At 41.1% G+C, this 20,380-nt stretch overlaps 1 long non-coding RNA gene across 1 annotated transcript; it reads right to left on the bottom strand.

The window, feature by feature from the left end:
- Positions 1-709: 709 nt before the first annotated feature.
- On the bottom strand, positions 710-3,588 carry LOC147229296 (uncharacterized). The gene is made up of 3 exons (XR_015106856.1): positions 3,089-3,588; positions 2,206-2,263; positions 710-742 (listed from the first exon to the last, which is right to left on the bottom strand). It is a non-coding gene; the product is annotated as an uncharacterized LOC147229296 (long non-coding RNA).
- Between the last annotated feature and the right edge of the window lie 16,792 nt (positions 3,589-20,380).

Raw genomic sequence — 20,380 nt, 5'->3', positions numbered from 1 at the left:
GTCTGTTCAGGATTTTATGCTTTTTTCATCCATCTCTCAACAAATCTTCTGAAAACCTGGCAGGTTTATTACAGGATCTAAGCAAGAGAAATGTAGAATTTGAAGATGTTAATACATATTTCGGCTTAATTCATTGCCCGTAGAGCCCATCCAACAAGCCAGGGTTCAGCATACAGGGATACATCAACTCCACTTGCCCACCCTCATGCCTTTCACGGCAGCTGGATGATACGACGGTGTTGTTCGTTTTGTTTGTTTTTTTCAGATCGTTCCTGACCGTTGCGTCCGGGATCCCAAACGTCGACTACCAGACGCTCCCTTACTACGCCGGGTAGCAGGAATGTCTCTGGTTGTCCACTCCCTTGGGAGACTTGTACATTTCCAACACGATAGCTCATTATTGCCCCCGGTTTGGGCTTTATCTGGAATTTCACCGATTACTTTCACTGTTTGCCCCAAAATTGGGTGATTGCATTAGACAACACAGTCCCGGGAACACAGAGACGTGCCAACCCTTCCAGTTTGCTGATGATTCTGAGTGCATTTGATCCTTTTTGTCTTGACAACGTCTGCTAAAATAGTAGCAGGCCCAGAGACATATCCAGAGCACTGTTACGATTATATATTTCCTCTGGCCTGGGAACACCTTGGGCCCTGAGATAGAGCTGGAACAGGTTGCTGGGGAGAAGGATGTCTGGCCATTCTTAGTCTGCTGCAAACGCCGTCTGGTGTGGATAAGAAGCTGTAAGTGAATTGATGGGGATAGTACATTAATACTGTTGTGCAATATCGGTGCATGATAAATGCACATTCACACACACACACAGTAAAAAAAAAAAAAAAAAAAAAAAACACATACTGCATCGTCACAAAGTCACCAAGAAGCATCAGTGTATTTCAACTTAATGTTGTGTTAACCTCAGGCAGTCAGTGTGAATTGGCTTCAATAAACAGGTCTCAAGAAAGTTAAAAGCAGCAATACCAGCGTCAAGCTATTACCACATTCCCAACAGGCACAGTTTCAACAGTGGATTAAGGAATGTTCACCTACAGCATGAAGTCCTTTACGTGTGAGAGTATAAGACGTCTAAAGGGGATAAAGTGAATAATATAATTTAGGTATAACACTGTTGCCTTGTAAAGGTGTTTGGGTTTCGTAAACATAGTGGAAAACTCCTTCACATATTTTAGCATTGGAGCTGCACTTCCAGTTTTCACATCTTCCTCCTCAGATTACACTATTTACATATTCCAGCACACAGTGCACCGTCTGTTTTTGGACGGTCACTATGGAAAACACACAGTGCATATGGGTGCTACAAACCCCCTTAAATCATGTGAACACTTTGATAGCACCGGTGATAATGTGACGTCTTCCAGTAGCACTTGCGAAGCTAAACAGATGTTAAAAGATGTATAATCTTATTTCTTCCACGGTTTAATCACCCTTAACCTTCGTACAGTAGAAATGATAGAGTGGGTGAGGGAACGGGATCATCCACACACAGCAGCAGCTGCTTGTTGACACCAGACAGACAACGTACCATAAGCTGCCGGAGCAGACAGATGCAGATTTCCATGTGCGCTGCCAGACGGATGGTGAGTATTACTCTACTAAAGAGATATTCGTCTTGGTCCGCTGGGAAGGATAAGCTTTTAAAACAGACTACTTTTAATGCGCTGCAAAATTCTGAGCTCTGTAAAACATCCTCTCAGACACAAATTAGGTTATTTCCAGCTTGTAAAAAAAACACCTCTTTGAGATTGAAACTAGATTTTATTTGACTAACAGCTCCAGTTTCAGCTTGCATAAACCTGCTCTGCAAACCTGAGTCTCTGAGCGGCTCTGGAGAAACAGCTTGTTTATTAAGTCGAGGGCAGGCTCCTTCATAAAGAGGGAAAAAGAGATAAGGATAGCGATGTCAGTTGCTGAAGAAAGGGCACACTCTTGGGGTTAAAAAGGGCAACATTTAGACTTGAGCTTAAACCCTGAGGTGCTGAAGTGCAGCTGTCTGCATTTAAAGAGGAAATCAGGAAGAAGAGGGGGATGAGACTCCATTCACCGTAAAAGCAGAAGTTAAGCTATGCGGCGTGTAGAGACAAGGCAGAAGGGTGAAACTACGTGAAAAAAAAAATAGATGTAATTCATGAAGAGTGGAGCAAGATTGATCATGCAGAGGTCACATTGTCTGTACAAAAACTCACATTTTTCTCCCCGCGATGGCCGACTCAGTCACTTTGTGCTTGTTTAGCCAGCTGTTCCCTGTAGGCCCATTTCATTGTAGGTAAGAAAGGTCACTGCATTTACTGTCACATGAAGTTGCATAAATTATCCTCGGGTTATTTGCATGCACACAAATGGAGAACCGAGGCCAGACTTCCACCATTTGATTATTCCCCCCTTTTTTTTTATTGACAGGTTCCATTCCTTGGCTGTGTTGGTGACACGTAATAAAACAAGACACTTCTGAAAACTGTTGCCGATTATTACATTACCGGCATTTTAGATTTGTCATCGATATTTGGTATGAACTATAAAGTTCACCAGACTACCAAAAAAGTCCAAGTTATGGTGGGATTTTTTGGCCCCCCCCCGAAAAGGATAACAAAGGCTTTTCACAAGAAGAGAAATTATTTGCTATTGGACGAATAGCTCATGCATGACAGTGAGTGAGAGCAGAGCTGCGAAAGAAGAGCTGGGGGAATAAAAGAGCAAATGGTTGTCCAGGAACAATTTAATAGGACTGGTCTGACCGATTTTTATGTTGCTACCCTGCATGTTCCTGCTACATGCAGCTAAGTCCCCGGTGTCGGTGCGGTGCTGGATGACATTTTGCTGGTTGTAATCCATGAATTACATTCATCTTAAAGGCCGGTCATTTGGAAAGATTTACAGAGTACAGAACATTTTGGAGAGGGTATAAGAAATATTTACATTTCGAATATCAGCTTAAAAAATTGCCCATAGCTGTTGTCAGTGGTCTGTACAGAAGTAGGAATGTGACATATCCATATTGAAACTCTCACAGAAAGTGAAGTCAAACATTATCTTTATGCAAATGCAGGGTGAATGAGAAGAAAGGCTTACCTTCCGCAGCAGCTGGTTATAAAACCAGAGCGGGAGAGGCGATCATGCAGCAATTTGAGCCACCGGAGAGCGAATGAATCAAATCGGAACAGGCATTTCACCCACTTTTTCCGAGCAAGGGTTTCCCAGAAGCCGAGCGGTGAGGTGATGGTAAGAGTGAGGAACCATTAGCTACTCAGCAGACCGGCTCCCTGGGCTCTGAAGACCTGGCATTAAGAGTCCAATTGAGGACTGCATGCCATCTGCTCCGCTAACAGACAAATCGGCCTCTGCGGGGCTTCTCTTGCACGATGTGCAAACCAAATATCTGCGCAGTGAAAATGACTTTGTTTCCAGCGGACAAGTTTATGAATGTGATTTCCTTATTTTATTTGCTTTGACTCAACTGTAATTTTTCACTAACAACACCCAAGGTCATTTGTATTCTGCAGAAGTAATTTATTCCGAATGTGAATCGAGGAATAACATCGACCGTAAAAAACAAGTTTTAGCCTCATGGTACTGTGGTGGTTGGAACATTTGCCAGAGCACTAAACGCATTTATAAATAATACGGACATATCACGTATCACATTGTCTTCTGCTGTGGTTCTGCAGCCATTATGGAAACACCTCCGTGCATTATCCTAATAAGTAGCAATGGAGTTTCCCTGGTCTCCCCCAACTCTGCTTTCTGTCTTTGTATTTGTTAAATCGGAGTAACATGTGGAACATGAATAAAAAAAAATGTAGTCTCCTGCTTTAGAATTTACAAACATCTTATTGACCATAATTTATTCACTTTGGGGTTTGAAATATCAGTTCCTGCGGTCTGAGAGGCAGTAAATACAGCTGGCCTCTTAAAGAATAAGTGACAGTAAATAGCAATGGACATGCCAGACCACAAACAAAATGAAGTAAGACAGCTGGAGAAAAATAAGCGTATTTATGAAATTGAGGCAAAGAGAATGAGTGATAGCATGAAATAGATTTTTTAAGAGGCGGGGAGGTAAAAAGTGGTGGAAGAATAATCATGAAGTAAATGTCACAAAACTGACCACAAATCTGAAAAAGCATTCAGATTTCCATGGCTGTGTACAAGTGATTTAGTATACCTTTAGTTAATTTGAAAATCAGATTCACTTAACTCTTAATCTTTATGGTCCTATTTTTAGAACAATGAGGTGGTATTTCCATTTCAAATGTGGTATTTTCTTAAAACCGGGTACTGTTGGGGTGCGGAGGTGCAGATCTTGATCAATTGGCGGCATATGACCAAAACCAGCAAATCATAAAACAAAACAACAACAAAAGAAACCCACAAAGAAGTGCATTTATTTTTCTAAGTCACAAGAAAAACCCTACATTAACCATAATGCACTTGGCCAATTACCTCCTAGATCAGATCCCATTCTGCGGGAAATTGTGAAACCATCTCTTCATTTGGAAGAAAAGAAGGACGACTTACTCCTCGCAGCGAAACACCAACCAGCGGATGATACCGCTGCGACGCCATTGTTTTCAATGCTTCAATTTCATTTGCAGCCTTAACCAGCGTTTTAATTCTACCGGCAAACAAAGAAACCGTTTCCCCTCCCTTTTCCCAACACATCGACCCCCCTTCTCACCTTGACCTGTCGAACTATGAGGGCCACAGGTGTTCACTATAAAATTAACAATGGCTCCCTTCCATTAATTACACCGCTGAAATATCAGCGAGTGCATTATTGCACTTATATAACCATTAATTCCGCCTGTGCTACGAATGTGTTGACGAGGCAAATGTTTGCTGTGAAGAGACATTTTCTATGTAACTCAGCGTCCGGGCTTTTCTTCACGTTTCCAATTGTTTCTTGTTGTATGTCATGGGTGTAATAATTTTCGTTCTTGCCGTGTACATTTCCTTTTTTCAGTTTTACTCATCTTGAGAGGTTTGTAGTTTGGCTTTTTTTTTTTGCTGCATCCTGGTCTTTTAGGTATCTTTTATTATTCAAAAGTAGTTCTACAAGATCTAATCATATGTTGCTTTTTGAATATGATACTTCCATTCAAGTTGAACCAAGTAAGCGTGTCTTCAAAAAGTATATTACACCAACCAAAAGACACACGTAAATTGGATTTTAGTTAGAAAACATAGATTCTCTGGTTCCAATTCACTATTTCTTTTTCCAAATTATGGATGCACAACCAACAATTAGAATGTGAATTATGGCTTTAAGACTGAAATATGAGCAGGGAATCAAACCAGATCACAATAAGACTCATGCTATAGAAGGGGTTACAGGAGGGGCGCTCAAGTAAACCTTTGCAAGAGATGCATCTTTTGCATGCCAACGCAAAAATGTTTGAAAGTGGAGTGGGTCGACTATACATCATCCATAGAATTCCAGCTGTACGTGGGTTGAGCGAAGCCACTTCTATTTGACCAGAAACTGCCATGGCAAACCCCAAACATCCCTTTAAAGGACTCGAGAGTCTTTCAGAGCCGCAGGAAGTATGGAAAACGTTTGCACCCTGCGGTTACTGCCGTTTCAACCCATCAGCATTTCTGTGATAGCACAAGAAGTGGCAGATGAACTTTCAAGGGTTTATTGCGTGTGACACATTAAGTAAAGACTTGGTGCTTTGTTGCCAGAAATATGAAAATATGTTGGTTAGGTTCAACTGTTGGATTTAAAATTTTGAACTTTCGAGTCCCTATATGCAGCATGGAAATTCCTGTAAACAATATGCATGATGCTCAAACAAGCTGCATTAAGCGCTATCTCAAACAATGCGGTTGCTTTATATACTTCCAGCTCGATGGTAACCAGATGGACATTTTTGAAACTTAAGCAGATATTGTTCGTTTATCGACGTTTTTCTCCGACATATTTTAACGTTAAGATTGACAACTTTATGTCACATTGGATAAGCTTACCATACCACATATGTAAATAAGGAATAAATCTTTATTACTACCCACAATTATATTTTTATTGTACACAGATCACACAGACAATATCTTTTGAAATGAATTGTTTTTTTGTCTTTTATATGAAAGGAAAACTATTTTTGCTTGCAAGGTTTATGTTCATTGTTCGTTAACTAATTATCGCGGTGGCAAATGATCATATTATTGATGAAGAAAATTCTTGAGGCTTCCTTGAACACACTAGCTGGAAGATGGACTTAAACCGTAGGAAACCAAACAGCAAAATTACTTAACAAGGGACTATAAGATAAAGGCAAACACAGGAATGAGAACAATGTGCGGCGGAAGACAAACACGCACATACACACTCACACACAGAAATTGCCTGGATAGTGGCCGAAGATTATACGAAGAATATTGAGGATTACAGGTCTCACAAGCTTTGTAACTGCTGCCTTACTTTGTTTTCCTTGCTATCTAGAGAGGAACCATCTCCAATAGCTTGACCTGGAATGCATTCGCAATCTTGGCGTTATATTACCTGGAGAAGCTATGCAGGAGTGAAAGACCATGTGGTATGACATAAAGTGTAATACAATAGAGTGGGTAATTATGAAGAACATTCAGCTGTATAAAAATCCCTTTTTATGTGCAGTCTTGCCATCTATCCAACAGAGTTTCAGCAGTCAAGAAAAAAATTCTCTCTCCTAATAATCAGCATATAAACAAAGTCTTGGTGGTAATTGGATGTTTATGACTGTGTGTCTAGCACTTCATCTGATGCAGGGTATGAAAGTGTGTGAGTGTGTCTGAAGCTTTGTGTTTCTATTTCTGCATGCACCTACTTAAGCATCGCTGCAATACCCTACAAGGCTGGTGGCAGTGCATGTTTTACTTGCTTGGCATGTTGGTGTGGCCTCACACACATGCAGCAGCATTTTCCAGACCCAGGGGCTGCATCACCGTTGGCCAGAAAAGACACTTCACACAGCAGTAAACACATCCAGACCCAAGGACAGTGCTTGACGTCAGCCTCTGCTTTGCTGCTTGGAAACACAGAAGCACACACACACACACACACACACATTCATGTGTAGAAATCACATTCTGGATATATATTTCTATGAACACTATACTTAAAGAGGCTTTCTCTTTCTTATAAAAGTGCCAGGCCTCTCTGCCGTGACCCGCATTAGGTAACGCTAGGGAGGAGGGCTGCCTCAGAACTTTGTAAAGGCAGCTGTCATGTATTAAAAGAAGGGATGAAGCTGATTAAATTGATTGAAGAAAAGAATTAAATGTATGTTGGTATGGAAATGTAGCATTAAGAATGAGATTTATCACAGGTGCCAAGTTGAGTTGTTGACTCCAGATGTACATATTTTGCACTGACTTGTCATGCATTTAAATCAATGCCTCACCCAGAACCTACCTTCAAAGTATGATATACTAAATCTTTGTAGACTTGAAAGACACAAATGATTGTGGTGAATCGAAGCCAGCACTATGCGGGCTTAGATCCACTTTGGACTGACTCACCTTCGCTGGGTAAAAGCCATCTAAAACCTCCACAGACCTCCCATGAAAAGACATCTTCTCTCCATCTGTTGATTCTATCCAAACACTGAAATAACCTTACAGTGTAGTAAGGCTGTACATGTACAACCTTATCAGGACGGTAAAGATACATTTGGCCTATCGCTGTTTGTTGGTCTAACAACCTACAGGCACTTTGTGCAGACTGATGGACAGTTTAATGCTAACGCAGGCAAGGGAATGTTCTCATGCAATAACTTGTTGAGGATGGATGCTTCTCCGCATTTGGAGAGATTGTAAAGTCTGAGAGGGACCAACAAATATAAGGAAAGAGAATGAACATAAAATGTAAAAAAATTGATGCAGAGTCAGAGATAGCAGGAACCTCCCATTGAGCTGTGCATTTAAAAAGACAAATTACTTAGCTGAGGAATGTTCAGTGACAGAAGACCCCCCCATGCCTGAGGATATAAATTCAGCTACAATGTTGCCCATCCAAACAACAAGTCTGCAAGGGCAATAGAACACATTTGACTAGACAATGACCAAAGTGCAAGGGCATCAGTTGAACACTTGCAAATTTGGAACAATTTTCTTTTACTAAGGAGAATAAAAGTTGCTAGTGTCATCAAGAAAATTTCACAGCTTAGGGATATTATCACTTCAAAGGATTGTGGTCTGGACTAATGATGTGCTGAGTTTGTAGGCCTTTCTAACAGCTTTTCCTTTGTCGTTAGCTTAATAAAACAACAGGGGTGCTTGGATCTCCGTTGTTTTACTCTGTAGACCAAGTGAGCCATCAGGCAAATGTCAGGCATAAATTGCTTGCAGGGGGGCACCTCGGCTGGATTCGGAGACAAATCATCCATCTTGTTCTGTCACCAGGCATCCAGGAGGGTGTTTAGTGAGTAAGAACCAACCTGATGATGCCACACCACAATTGTTTGCTCTCTGATCATCCTAATGACTTTCAGATTTTCTCACGTTACATAAGTGATCTGAGGAAAAAGAACATTCAGTCACGTCCGAGCCATACTGAGCTTTCGCACTGTTTGTTTGTCTTACCGTCTGGCAGATATGGCGTGGAAAAAAAAAAAGGAAAAAGTGGCAATAAGTATAAATAGTATTCATAGTGGCAAGCGGCGTCTTCCAAGTCCAGTGCAGTAATTGATGGAGACAGTTCAAAGTTTTTTGGCTTGCCAAAAATTCTGCCCTTCTTTTTTTTTTTTACTGGCTCTCCAGAAGACATGGGAACCAGATGAGTAGCTACAATGTGGCCATTTCATCCCGGAATTCCTCAGTGTGGCATCAATGCCCACTCGTTCACCTCTGCTCAAAGGTCTATAAAAACACATTTGGGCTGTAAAACACACGCTACAGTTTGTTGTAGACATATTCAGGATGCATTCCTGTTTCAGTATCAGCAAAACCAAACTCCTTTGAAGGGGGATCATGATCCCCAAAATTAATTGAAGCTATTTTTCAGTCTTTTCCGAGGGCAATGATGAGGTCTGGCAGAGTGAAAACCCACCAAGACACAAACATTTTCTCCATTTGGCTTGACAAAATAAAACAGCTATGCTTTTCAGTGTCCAAAAGCAAAACAAGATGCTGAAGCTGCAGAAACAATCACCAGATGTTTGTCATGAAGTGTGAGACTGTACGGTACAGTCGCTGGGCTGATGCTCTCGCTGAGGACAAGGATCATAAAAACCTGTATGAAATACACTTTGGCTCTAATGACTTTGTTCTGGAAGTCTTGTGTACGTAAGAAAATTATTACATGATATCTATTAGATTTTATTACAGGCAATGCAGATCAAATTAGACCCTAATGCACAATAAATGACTAAACAAATAATTTCCATGTGAGCACCATTTTCTCTTAGGCAACTCTCTTTTATCTTCCAAAGTTTGTGTGTGTACATTTCGAGGGCAAAAGTGCAATTACTGTTATGCAGCCCTCAATGTCAACATCCAAAGGGAAGTATTACTACGATCTGGGAAGCGAAACTTTCGATGCCTTTTGTCCGTTTGCGGACGTGTGTGCGTGTTACAGGCTTAATTTTTACGAACCCTCTTGTAAAGTTCAGGGAAGAAACAATTCAAATAGGAAACGCCTGTAGTTTCTGCAATATCATTGTTTTGAGATGTGTTCATTTGGACGTTAACAAACATGTAGTAGCCGATTTTCAAGTTGGCGATTGACCTCGGAGGGTCAACCATCTCCGAGGGTATTTCTAGATTTGTTCTCACATGAAACTCCGTGTCCAGGAATGCCACCGGGGTACTGGAAGTCTGAGTGCTAGTTCAAATTCCTACACCTCTAACATGGATAGAATGACAAGATAAAATTTGTTCAAAACAGGCTGTGTCCAGATTCTGTATCTCTCACGACCTTGTTCGGTTGATGCAGAACAAGGTCTTTGATATCGCCAGGCATCTGTGAAATGTTTGGGCATTTAACTAGCTTGGACTCAGGAAGAAACCATGTCTCCGGGGCAAATTAAAAGAAAATGTGTGGACCGCCACACGTTGCTCCAATTCTCCAGGAAGCCAAAGAAAACAAAACAACAAAATCACATTCATTCGGTTGAGGATACCAAATACAGAAGTGTAAATTTGTCTGCCGATTGCAAGGTTTGAAGACTTGAGTTCAGGCACATGCAAGAGGATATCTTGTGTTTTACTATCAAATTAGCGAAAAGCTCACTGTGACGAGAATGTGGCCATAACTGAAAGCATATTCAGCTTAGTTCAGATCCCTGCATAGCATGTCATTCTTTGAAGCTCAGCTGTGAAGCAAGTCTCTTAAGCACAGTGGAGGGAGATACGGCCCTGGCCATGAGGTCCATCTTCAGGTTCCACATTAACTGTAAGGGAAAATTCAACTTTTCATACTAATCGCCACGAAAGTCTTTTAAGACAATTTATCGTACGCGATATCCGCGCTACGAAGAGCTGGTGTGTGAGGACTAACGGGCATCCATGCAATACAATGGTATCTGACTTGCTAACATTTTAGCTTTGACAAATCATTAGGGCTCTGCTGGTGTTAACTGGGTGATTGGACCAACCCAGGACCAACACATGAGGCTTTCCCATAAAGACAGAATTTAGGGAATGCTCTTTTTGCGCAGCGGCAGTGTTTCCAAGGTTGTTTGAGCCTGCCTGTGGTGGGGAGGGCATGGCAGGATGCAGGCTTACCAGCGCTGGCTCGAGGCTGAGGTTTACTGTAAAGTTTATGTGAGTGTGTGAGCATGTGTATGTGAATGTTGTGAGGTGTGGGACACTAATATGTACCTTTGCTGAGTGTAAATGTTTTAGAGGCATCTTGCGAAGGAAGCTGACAGCATCTTTGACATAATTACACAGTCTGTCAAAGCCAAAGAGGAGGTTTTCTATGAAAGGAGGATTGGCGGGTCACTGTGACGAGTGGAAACCAGACTGCCAAAAATGGGAAGTTGTTGACTAAACATCTGCATGTGTCTGTGCGTGTTGGCACATTTGCGCATGTGTCTGTAACCATGATTGGACAGAGCTTGGATGAGGGAATTGTTTGGTTAATTAAGTGCAAAGTTTGAACTCAATTTGTTCAGATTTGTTCACATCGCAGGTTCAAGATACATGGAGTGAGACGGTGGAACGCTCATGCGTCACATCATTTTCCTTCCTATTGTTAACCGTCAAGTAAAGGCATGAGGCATATTCAACACACATGCCGTGAAGACGGTTCTTGATCAGGTCAGTGAGTCATACGAGATGATGCTTGAAGTTAGAAGTGCAATTTTGCACTTTGGGTACCAAGAGCAACAGTAAAGAAAATACACAATGTAACTGAAATCGTGGTGACCAGGGTCAACCCTCTGGCCCGACCCCGAGAGCAGCATGTCAACCAGAGAACAGCGACGGTTGCTTGATCGAAAAGAAAGATGGAAGATGAACAAGTTAAAGCGTGCAAAATGCTAACAGGATGCTGAAAAGGCTGAGCAACGTGTAAACATTGCATTGGCACTGCAAGGAAAGCAGTGAAGAGCCAGGCAAATAAACCATCTCTACAATAAAATGACATCAAGCTAGAGAAAAATTGGTTTGTGCAGGACCAGGAGAGGGTTCTAAAGGGGAGTTTACCCGCAAAATTGCCAGTATGATGCATTGTCCCACGTTACTGAGATACCGCATCAATAACACCACATCTTAAAGTATAACTATTTTTTTAAACCTGGGTTCTATTTTCAAATGTTTTATGCTTAAATGATAAATAAGGAGTCAGAAAAAAAACAAGCAAAAAAACATTTTTGGATTCACAACAATACTGAACAAGAACACTCAGCGACCGCAAAATAGCTGCAGTAGGTCAATCGTTCGTATTAAAGTAAAAAAGTACTTGTTTTTCCACTTGGAGATACAAGTTTTCTTGAAGCGTAACATTATGGAAAGAATCTCCTCAGAAACAGATGTCTGTCTGACGACAACAATAAAAAGGCAACACAAACTCAAAGGGCGAAAATATTTATAAATCCTGAGTGCTTTGCAAAGCAAAGCCGTTTGGCACAGGTGACACCTTTTGCCTTGTTCATCCCCGGATGCTTCTAGAGAGCGCCGTCTTTATAAATGAGAAAAAAAAGACTGTCAAAAAAATCACACACGCCACAATCAATCCTTTGACCTTTTGATGTTACTGTTGTTTTCGATCATACGTACCTTGTGGGCCTTTAAGCTCTGTCCAGCAAGCTTTGTCTGGCAACGTTATTTGTTTATACCAATTCAATGTGGTCTATTAAAAATTGTGCTATTCCTATCTGTTGTGCATTTTCTCTGTTTCTGAGTATTCCCATTTTCACTAAATTTTGCCAAAAAAAATTGCTGCACAATAAAGTGGTCACGAAGTAAAAAGCCACTTTTGGAAGTAATAGCCCGACTCACAGATGATACTTAGTTGTTCTTTTATAAAAGAACTTGGATTTCAGGTTTCTACCCCTTCCCTGGAAGCAGTTATCTTGTTTGAAAGAGTGACAGCAAATCTAATTTGTTGTATTTTATCTCTAATTGAAGTAGAAAAATCTTAGCCATGATGCGACGGTGGATCTCGTTGTGCTCCAGTGTGTGCATTAATTGCCACAGTTCAGAAATGTCTAATCAAAAAAAACATCAAACAAAAAAAAACATTTGTTCATACAATCTTTAACAATTCTTTTAAATACTTTCATTCCTTGAACAGGCCTGTCCGACAAGAAATAGCCAATCCTACCAAAGGAACAATAACAACAGTATCTGATTTGGATTAAGCCTTAGAAATGAGTTTACAAGAACATAAACAACACATTGGCAAGTTGAAGGTCTTTCTAGTAACATATATTGACCGAAACTACTGGATAATAATTTTGGATTTGAATGTCTTTTGTTCTTATTTTACTTACCATTACCTCAAACAAATACGCTGATTACAAACTCATGTAAACGCTTCAAGACAAGCTGCTGCCCTTACCGTATGTCAAAGTTGGATAATTCCGAATGTTTTTATTTTACACAAACTCCTGAATAGGACTTAGTTCACACTTGCATTGTGGTTGCTCCGAGGGACGAGGAGGCCAATTAGATTCGATTCTTTGCTGTTCTCATAGACCTTGTGCAACAGTTCACGAGTTTATGCCCTATGGGTATCTTTAATGACTAAGAGATATTTGCTGCTCTATACATCAGGGCACTGGAACTATCAGAGTTGAGAGGAATGGTGTGCACTCATTATTGTCAAGAAAGACTGGGAAAATGTATCCTTCATACCAAAAACAAAGCCCTAGAGACAGTGAACTAGTTGAAGCATAAATTGTGCTTCACATCGGTTTCCCTAATAGACCTGACATGACATGTTTTGTGAAGGACAGAACTTGAATCTGAAAACATCAGTGCCAGCAATATGTCTCACTTGCTTTTCTTGAGCTAAATCTGGTCCATGTGTTGAATATTTTCAACCAGTGTGCAACAAGACCAGGTAACTGCAGGGGGTCGCGCTTTTTATTCAGATTACATTGTCATGTATGTGCGAATCCTACACTCCTTATGAGTCATCAGCCAATGCAGTGGTGCTTATGTAAATTTCACAAGCCAACAAACACGTGTGTTTGTGCATGTGTGTGTGTTTGTGCATGTGTGCGTGTGTGTGTGTAAGAGTAAGAGAGCAAGAAAAAGAAAGAGAGGGCGAGAGTATTATTATCAAGTCACGTCAGATTTTATTTACGTAGCACCAAATCACAACTGAGTTGGCTGATGACACTTTCAATGTAGAGCAGGTCTTAACCACAATCTTTAAAATGATTTACAGAAACCCAACATTCTCCCTCATGAGCAAGCACTTGGCAACAGCGGTGAAGAAAACTGTATTTTACCGGTAAAGAAACCTTGGACGGACCCGAATTCAATACGAGCGGCGCTCTGTCTAGACCGGTCGGGGTAAAAAAAGATGGAGAGAAGGACAGAGAGACAGAAAGCGAGTGTGATAGAGATGGCGGGTAGGAGGGTTGGGAGGGGCAGGCACAAGTTATCTCATGCTAATAGCAATAGCGGCGTTAACAATGACATGGTAATAGCTGACATGATACAATAACGGCTTAAATATTCATCAAGAAATAACAATGGAGGATGCCTGCAGTCGATGAAGCCCAGCCCTCTGGGGGCCTGTGAAATGAGACAGCCAAGGGACTCGCGAAACGATATGAGGTTACGATCGTGCGCCGATGAAGACAGATAAGTGCACGCAGGGAAGGAAGAGTGGGAGGAATGAGTGTTTCAACTAAACCGGTAACTTCCTTTTACTCAATAGATGAGAAAGCTCTGCTTTGGCAAACACCGGCGCATGTGTAGCATCTAGTTTAGTTGTTTACAAACCACGAGAGAATCGCTTACTGTTAACTGCAAAGCTCAGACTAACTAGAAGCATATTATTTTGGGATTAATTAAAATTGACAGTCATTTTATGGTGTTCAGGGCAATCTAAGACCGCAGACTTCCACACTGCCTGACTGCTTTATTGTTCGCACTCCATCCAAGGTCTTAACAAAATGATTTAATTTCTGTTCATGGAATTGAGCAAGGTTTTGCCAAGGAAACATGAGCCATCCCATAAAATAAATAAGATTGAAGGCTTATATTATCTACTAAACTGGTAGTGTGTGTGTAAAGTCTGTTATTCTCCATCTTTTCCCACAACAGGCATGAGCAGACATGAATTAAAGGGCGGTGGTCTGCAGCAGTTACATTTTTGATGATTTTTATTTCCAGATGTGAAGATCAGAAATGGTAAGACACCACTGGTCTCGAGCAGCCTAACGATCAAAACTGTAAAGCATACATAAGAAATATAAGGATTTAATTATTTCCTTTGAATTATTTTACTACTTCTTATTGCACTTCCCACACATTACTCAGTGAATATTTGCTTTTTTTTTACCCCCATGATAAACAAATAACGCTAACCCTTGTTGATAACACGACTTGATTTTCGGTAGTAAATCTGAGAGGGCTCTTCTTAAGACTTTCCATTTTTTGACCCCTGAAGTCCAAGATGAGTCCAAGAGATTTACGTTTCAATAAACACAAGTTGGTTTTAGGAATATCTGTAAAGAAGAGCAGCATCAACTGGAGTGCTTAGTAGTAACAAACCTTTTTCATATGTGCTACATTGAACTGCAAGTCCTTGTGCTGGTATTCGCTCCTACACACCCTAAATTTGTGCTAGGAATAGATAGAGCTCGACATAAAGACTAAATACAAAATTTACATAATGCATATTAGGACACATGTAAACCAAAAATGACCAAATAAGAGCAATGGAAAGAACCCTAAAGGTTTAAAATGTTATTTGAGGACAAATAAGCTCATAAGTGAGATGTCACACTAGCACTAGCAGAACCATGACCAAAATATATTCAGTAACAGGCAATAAGCAGCTCTGCGGACACAGTCTAAAAATAAGTGGATATAACAGCACCCATTTGAGGAAAAAGCAGACATTGTTGGCTGCACTGACTCACGCTTTTGAGGGTTGACTTTTGCTTTTCACGCTCACCACACTTCAACTTCTTGCCTTCCCTTTCTATCACTTTCTGTGCCAGCAAAAATGCTGAGTTGGGACTTTAGATTGTCTCCTGAGAGATCCTTATACAGAACTGTATTCCCCATCAAGGCACCAAATAAACATGTGATCGTGTGATTACATTTTTATTTCTTGCATCAGATGATTAAGGCCATGTGATCGAACTGCATGTGAAACTCCGTCGTATCTTAATTTAATTCTCACTGTGGTACTATAATTTTTGGGGTGATTTTCTTTCTCTCATGGTTTTCCATTTAATATCATTGCTGTATCTTTAAGTTGCATTTGCACCGTAAGCAGAATGGACAAATAGAATTATTAGCACCATGTTGGGAGCATCATGTCTATCAAGTCATTTACAACTTTGGCTTCAGTGAAGAGCAGAAAACATCGGCATATGATTAGAACAGGCTGTTTTCCCACCGGCCTGGCCCAAGACAACGCATCCTTATATTACTGGGATGCTGTTCCATTCGCATGTGTGTCCCACTTGACACATTTCCTTCTTTCTATAGCTGGTTTTGCCTTTCCTCCCGCAGAAGAGATGCTTCTCCAATTGCAATTTAAGTGTTTCCACCATGAATCTGTCATTACATATATGACTGGCTGTATATTTAAGGAGTATTTTTTTTTTTTTACTGTCAAACTCATATTGTACTGTCATACTTATGAAGTATGCTATGGTTTTGGGTGAAAGACTTTTACAAAGGATGTCTTACAAAGCTGAATAAGGAAATCTTATCTGACCTACATCAAGTGCCATGCTGGCTTGAAAAGCAGATCTGAAAAGCATACGTCACCTGCCGTCGGAATGAAGAGGCTGAACAGACGAACTTCAATAACATACTGCCGTTGAAACGTCACTTTTCGCTTAGCGTGGAATGTCAACATCACAGTGCGACAATAACTTAAAAATAAAAAAAAGTTTAACTCGAAGACATAAGGACAGCACATTGGTTTGAGTCAGAGAAACCTTTTCAACTGGAACAGGGTGAAGTGGTTACAACAACACAAAGGCTTTGGTTTTGAAGGCCGTTTCATGAGCTCCATGTGTTTCAAAACTAAAACCATGCGCATTCCAATGTATCATTTGAAGATGAGTACATTTTATGCAAATGAAATTTAGCACTTTAAAAAAAAAACACAGATTAAGTTTGAATCAAGATAACCAAAGATTGTGTTCCAACAACAACAACAAAAAAAAAAATGCTGAAAACATTACTGAAAAAGAGCACAATTCAAAGTCAAAATGTCTAAAAGCAGACTGTCTTCTAATTACAATAGCAAGTGATTAATGAGCATGAGGTGGAAGGTCAGTTTTATCACATTTAATATAATTAGATTTTCAAACTAATGCTCAGGTCACAACAGTATCTCATTCTGAATCTCAAGTCATGCTGTATGTCACTGCACCTTTGTGACTCACTTCCACACGCTGTCACAAATATATGACGTGGGTGATATTCGTCTGCAATCCCTCTGATCCCAGATCAGACTTTGGGGGAGGCAAGGGTCAAGGAACAAGAATTGATAATTGCCTGCTTGTGTGGGAGGCAGGCAGTCAAATATTAGATATATGACGTTTGTCACTGGATATGAATCACATAGTCGCATGTCATTAACTGAGACGGCACAGCCTGCTCTCCGGAGGGTATGAAATCATCTTGAACTCTATGAACATTTCATTGGTTCATTGCTTTTCTTTGCGGTTGGATATTGCTGAGTCTAGTTTGGCTCTCACTATCAGCTGTCTAAGAGATTGAAAAGCAGATGTCTGGACAACATTTTTATCTCAGACTGTGTTCCCCAGTCTGTTTGTTCTACCATAATCAAGGCCAAACAATCATGTGCTCGAGTTATTAGTTGGGCCACGAGTTTGTACTCAAGTGGACCCAATTGTTGTCCTTTTAAAAGCTAGTCACTTGGTTGGGTTTTATTCAAGACAAGGGCCGGTAAGTGTGCTAAAGTGGTGGCGAAGGAGTCACGGAGAAGGCGGCAGATCCCAGGAGGTGTGGAAATCTGGATTTGGAGCAGAGGGTTAAAAAAGTTATTTTCACCAAGCACCATTTATCTATCCACCTTGATTTACCGGGGGGTTCCATTTTGGAAATCCCTGCCACGGATAAATGTGCTTTTCCTCCAAAACCGTGCAACCCTAACCTTCTCGGACAGGTGAAAGCATCACCTTGTTTTCATGCAACGAAATGATAGGGTTGGGTGAGTCATGTAGCCCAAAGGAAATGTGTGAATCATTTTAAAATGACTGCGCCATGCCTCCCAGATATTAATGTTGCTGAAAGGTTTTTGGTACACATAGCGCTGCGAGACAAATGCCGTTCGGTTTTATTTTACATGCAGGCATGTGAAGAAAATAACAGGAAGCATTAACAGCATTAACAGCTGGCGATGACATCGTAGTGTCATCACGGCATATTGTCATGATGCCATTCCCGTGAAGGAGAGCCTGATGACTCGATGGCTGGTAGGTGAGATGATTGGAGATACTGTTCGGGTGAACATGTCTGAGCAGGAATATAGGAAAAGGGAGGAGGATCCACAGTACACACAAAAAAAAAAATGCAAACAAGGGAGTAGACACAAGAATATCTGGGTGAATGGGCAAAGCATTTGCAGAAATACGGACAGAAAAAGGAAAGTTTATTGAAATGCATCACATCCAGTGCTGAAGGATGCTATTTGATACATTACCACATTACTGCTAATAGCAGGAAATTTGTTCCATTACAGCATTTCTAACTGAGAACAATATTCCGTTTCTGCACTTGATCTTTTTAGGGGTGTGTAGCTTGAATGCATAGATACAATCATCCTTGCAATGTTAACTCTACCATCCTAATGAGTTGCTCTACAGGCCAATTAAATGTTAAAACCTGTTCGACAACAACCGTGAGCAACCCATACATAGCATGGTTTCCTCATTCTGATTTACTGCCAGCTCAACTACTTGTTGCCCAGAGAGGGAGTGTCCCTGCAGCATGTCCGAATAACTACAGAGCTTGGAAGTGCCTTGTCACTTGCAGCTCATCCCTTTCCAATATGAATGCCGTCACTATGCTAGAACCAATGCGTGAGAAACTGCATTTTAAACAATAAAGCAAATCAAGGGGTACTGTTATCATAAAAATCTAAATTCTTTAACAAAAACACATTTGCACAAAAAGATAATTTGTGTATTTTAAGGTTGACAACATTTGGAAATATCTGCATACGGGGTTAAAGAATAAACTTCTTCTTCTTCTTCATTTGTCTTTTCCCTTCAGGGGTCGCCACAGCGAATCAACTTTCTCCATCTAACCCTATTCTCCCTATCCTCCTCTTTCACACCAGCTACCTTCATATCCTCTCTCACTACGTCCATAAATCTCAAGACCTCCTGCCTGGCAGCTCCAATTCCGTCTACCAATATATTCACTATCCTTCCTTTGTACATGACCGAACCATCTCAGTCTGGCTTCTCTGACAATCTCTCCAAAACATCTAACAGGTGCCGTTCCTCTGATAGAGTCATTCCTGATCCTATCCGTCCTGGTCACTCCCAAAGAGAACCTCAACATCTTCATCTCTGCGACCTCTAGCTCTCCCTTCTGTCTTTTGGTCATCATAACTGTTTCTAGGCCATACAGCATCGCTGGTCTCACTACTGTCTTGTACACCTTTCCTTTCATTCTGGCTGATAGTCTTCTATCACATAGTACCCCTGACACTTTTCTCCACCCATTCCAACCAGCTTGGACCCGTCTCTTCACCTCTTTTCCACACTCTCCATTGCTCTGGACTGTTGATCTCAAGTACCTGAAATCTTCGAGCTTCTTTAGCTCCACTCCCTGTAGCCTCACCATTCCACCCGAGTTCCTCTCATTCAAACACATATAATCTGTCTTGTTGCGACTAACTTTCATTCCTCTCCTTTCCAGAGCATACCTCCACCTATCTAGATTTTCCTCTACCTGTTTCTGCTGTCACTACAGATCACAATGTCATCTAGAAACATCATGGTCCATGGAGATTCCTGTCTAACCTCATCTGTCAGCCTGTCCATCACCACTGCAAACAAGAAGGGGCTCAGAGCTGATCCCTGATGGAGTCCCACCTCCACCTGGAACTTCTCTGTTACCCCTACAGCACACCGCACCACTGTCTCACAGCTAGCATACATGTCCTGCACCAGTCTAATATACTTCTCTGCCACTCCAGACTTCCTCATGTAATACCAGAGCTCCTCTCTGGTATTGCAGGGGGATGAGCAGGAGGATGAGCAATTCTGCACATCCCCCTTGTTCTTAAAGATAGGCACCATCACACTTCAGCTCCACACTTCAGGCATCTTCTCACTCTCTAAGATCCTGTTGAATAATCTAGTCAGAAAATCTACCACTGCCTCTCCTAGACACTTACACACCTCCACAGGGATATCATCAGCACCAACTGCCTTTCCATTCTTCATCCTCTTCAATGCTGTCCTCACTTCACTTTTACTAATCTCTGCTACTTTGTGGTCTGCAATAGTCACCTTTTCTACCCTAGCCTCTCTTTCATTTTCAACATTCATCAGCTTTTTCCATCTTCCCATCACTCTCCTGGCATCTGTCAATACATTTCCCTCTCTATCCTTAATCACCCGGACCTGTTGTACATCCTTTCCATCATTATCTCTCTGTTTCACCAACCTGTATGGATTGTTCTGTCCCTCTTAGTGTTCAGCCGAGCATACAGGTCATCGTACACCCTTTGTTTTGCCTTTACTACTTCTA

Source organism: Fistularia commersonii, chromosome 11 (assembly GCF_037954325.1).
Source record: "Fistularia commersonii isolate RoL2024-O1a breed Wild chromosome 11, RoL_Fcom_v1.0, whole genome shotgun sequence".
Lineage (NCBI taxonomy): Eukaryota > Metazoa > Chordata > Actinopteri > Syngnathiformes > Fistulariidae > Fistularia > Fistularia commersonii.
The sequence above is the reverse complement of the archived record's forward strand: the minus strand, read 5'-3'. Positions and strand labels throughout refer to the sequence as shown.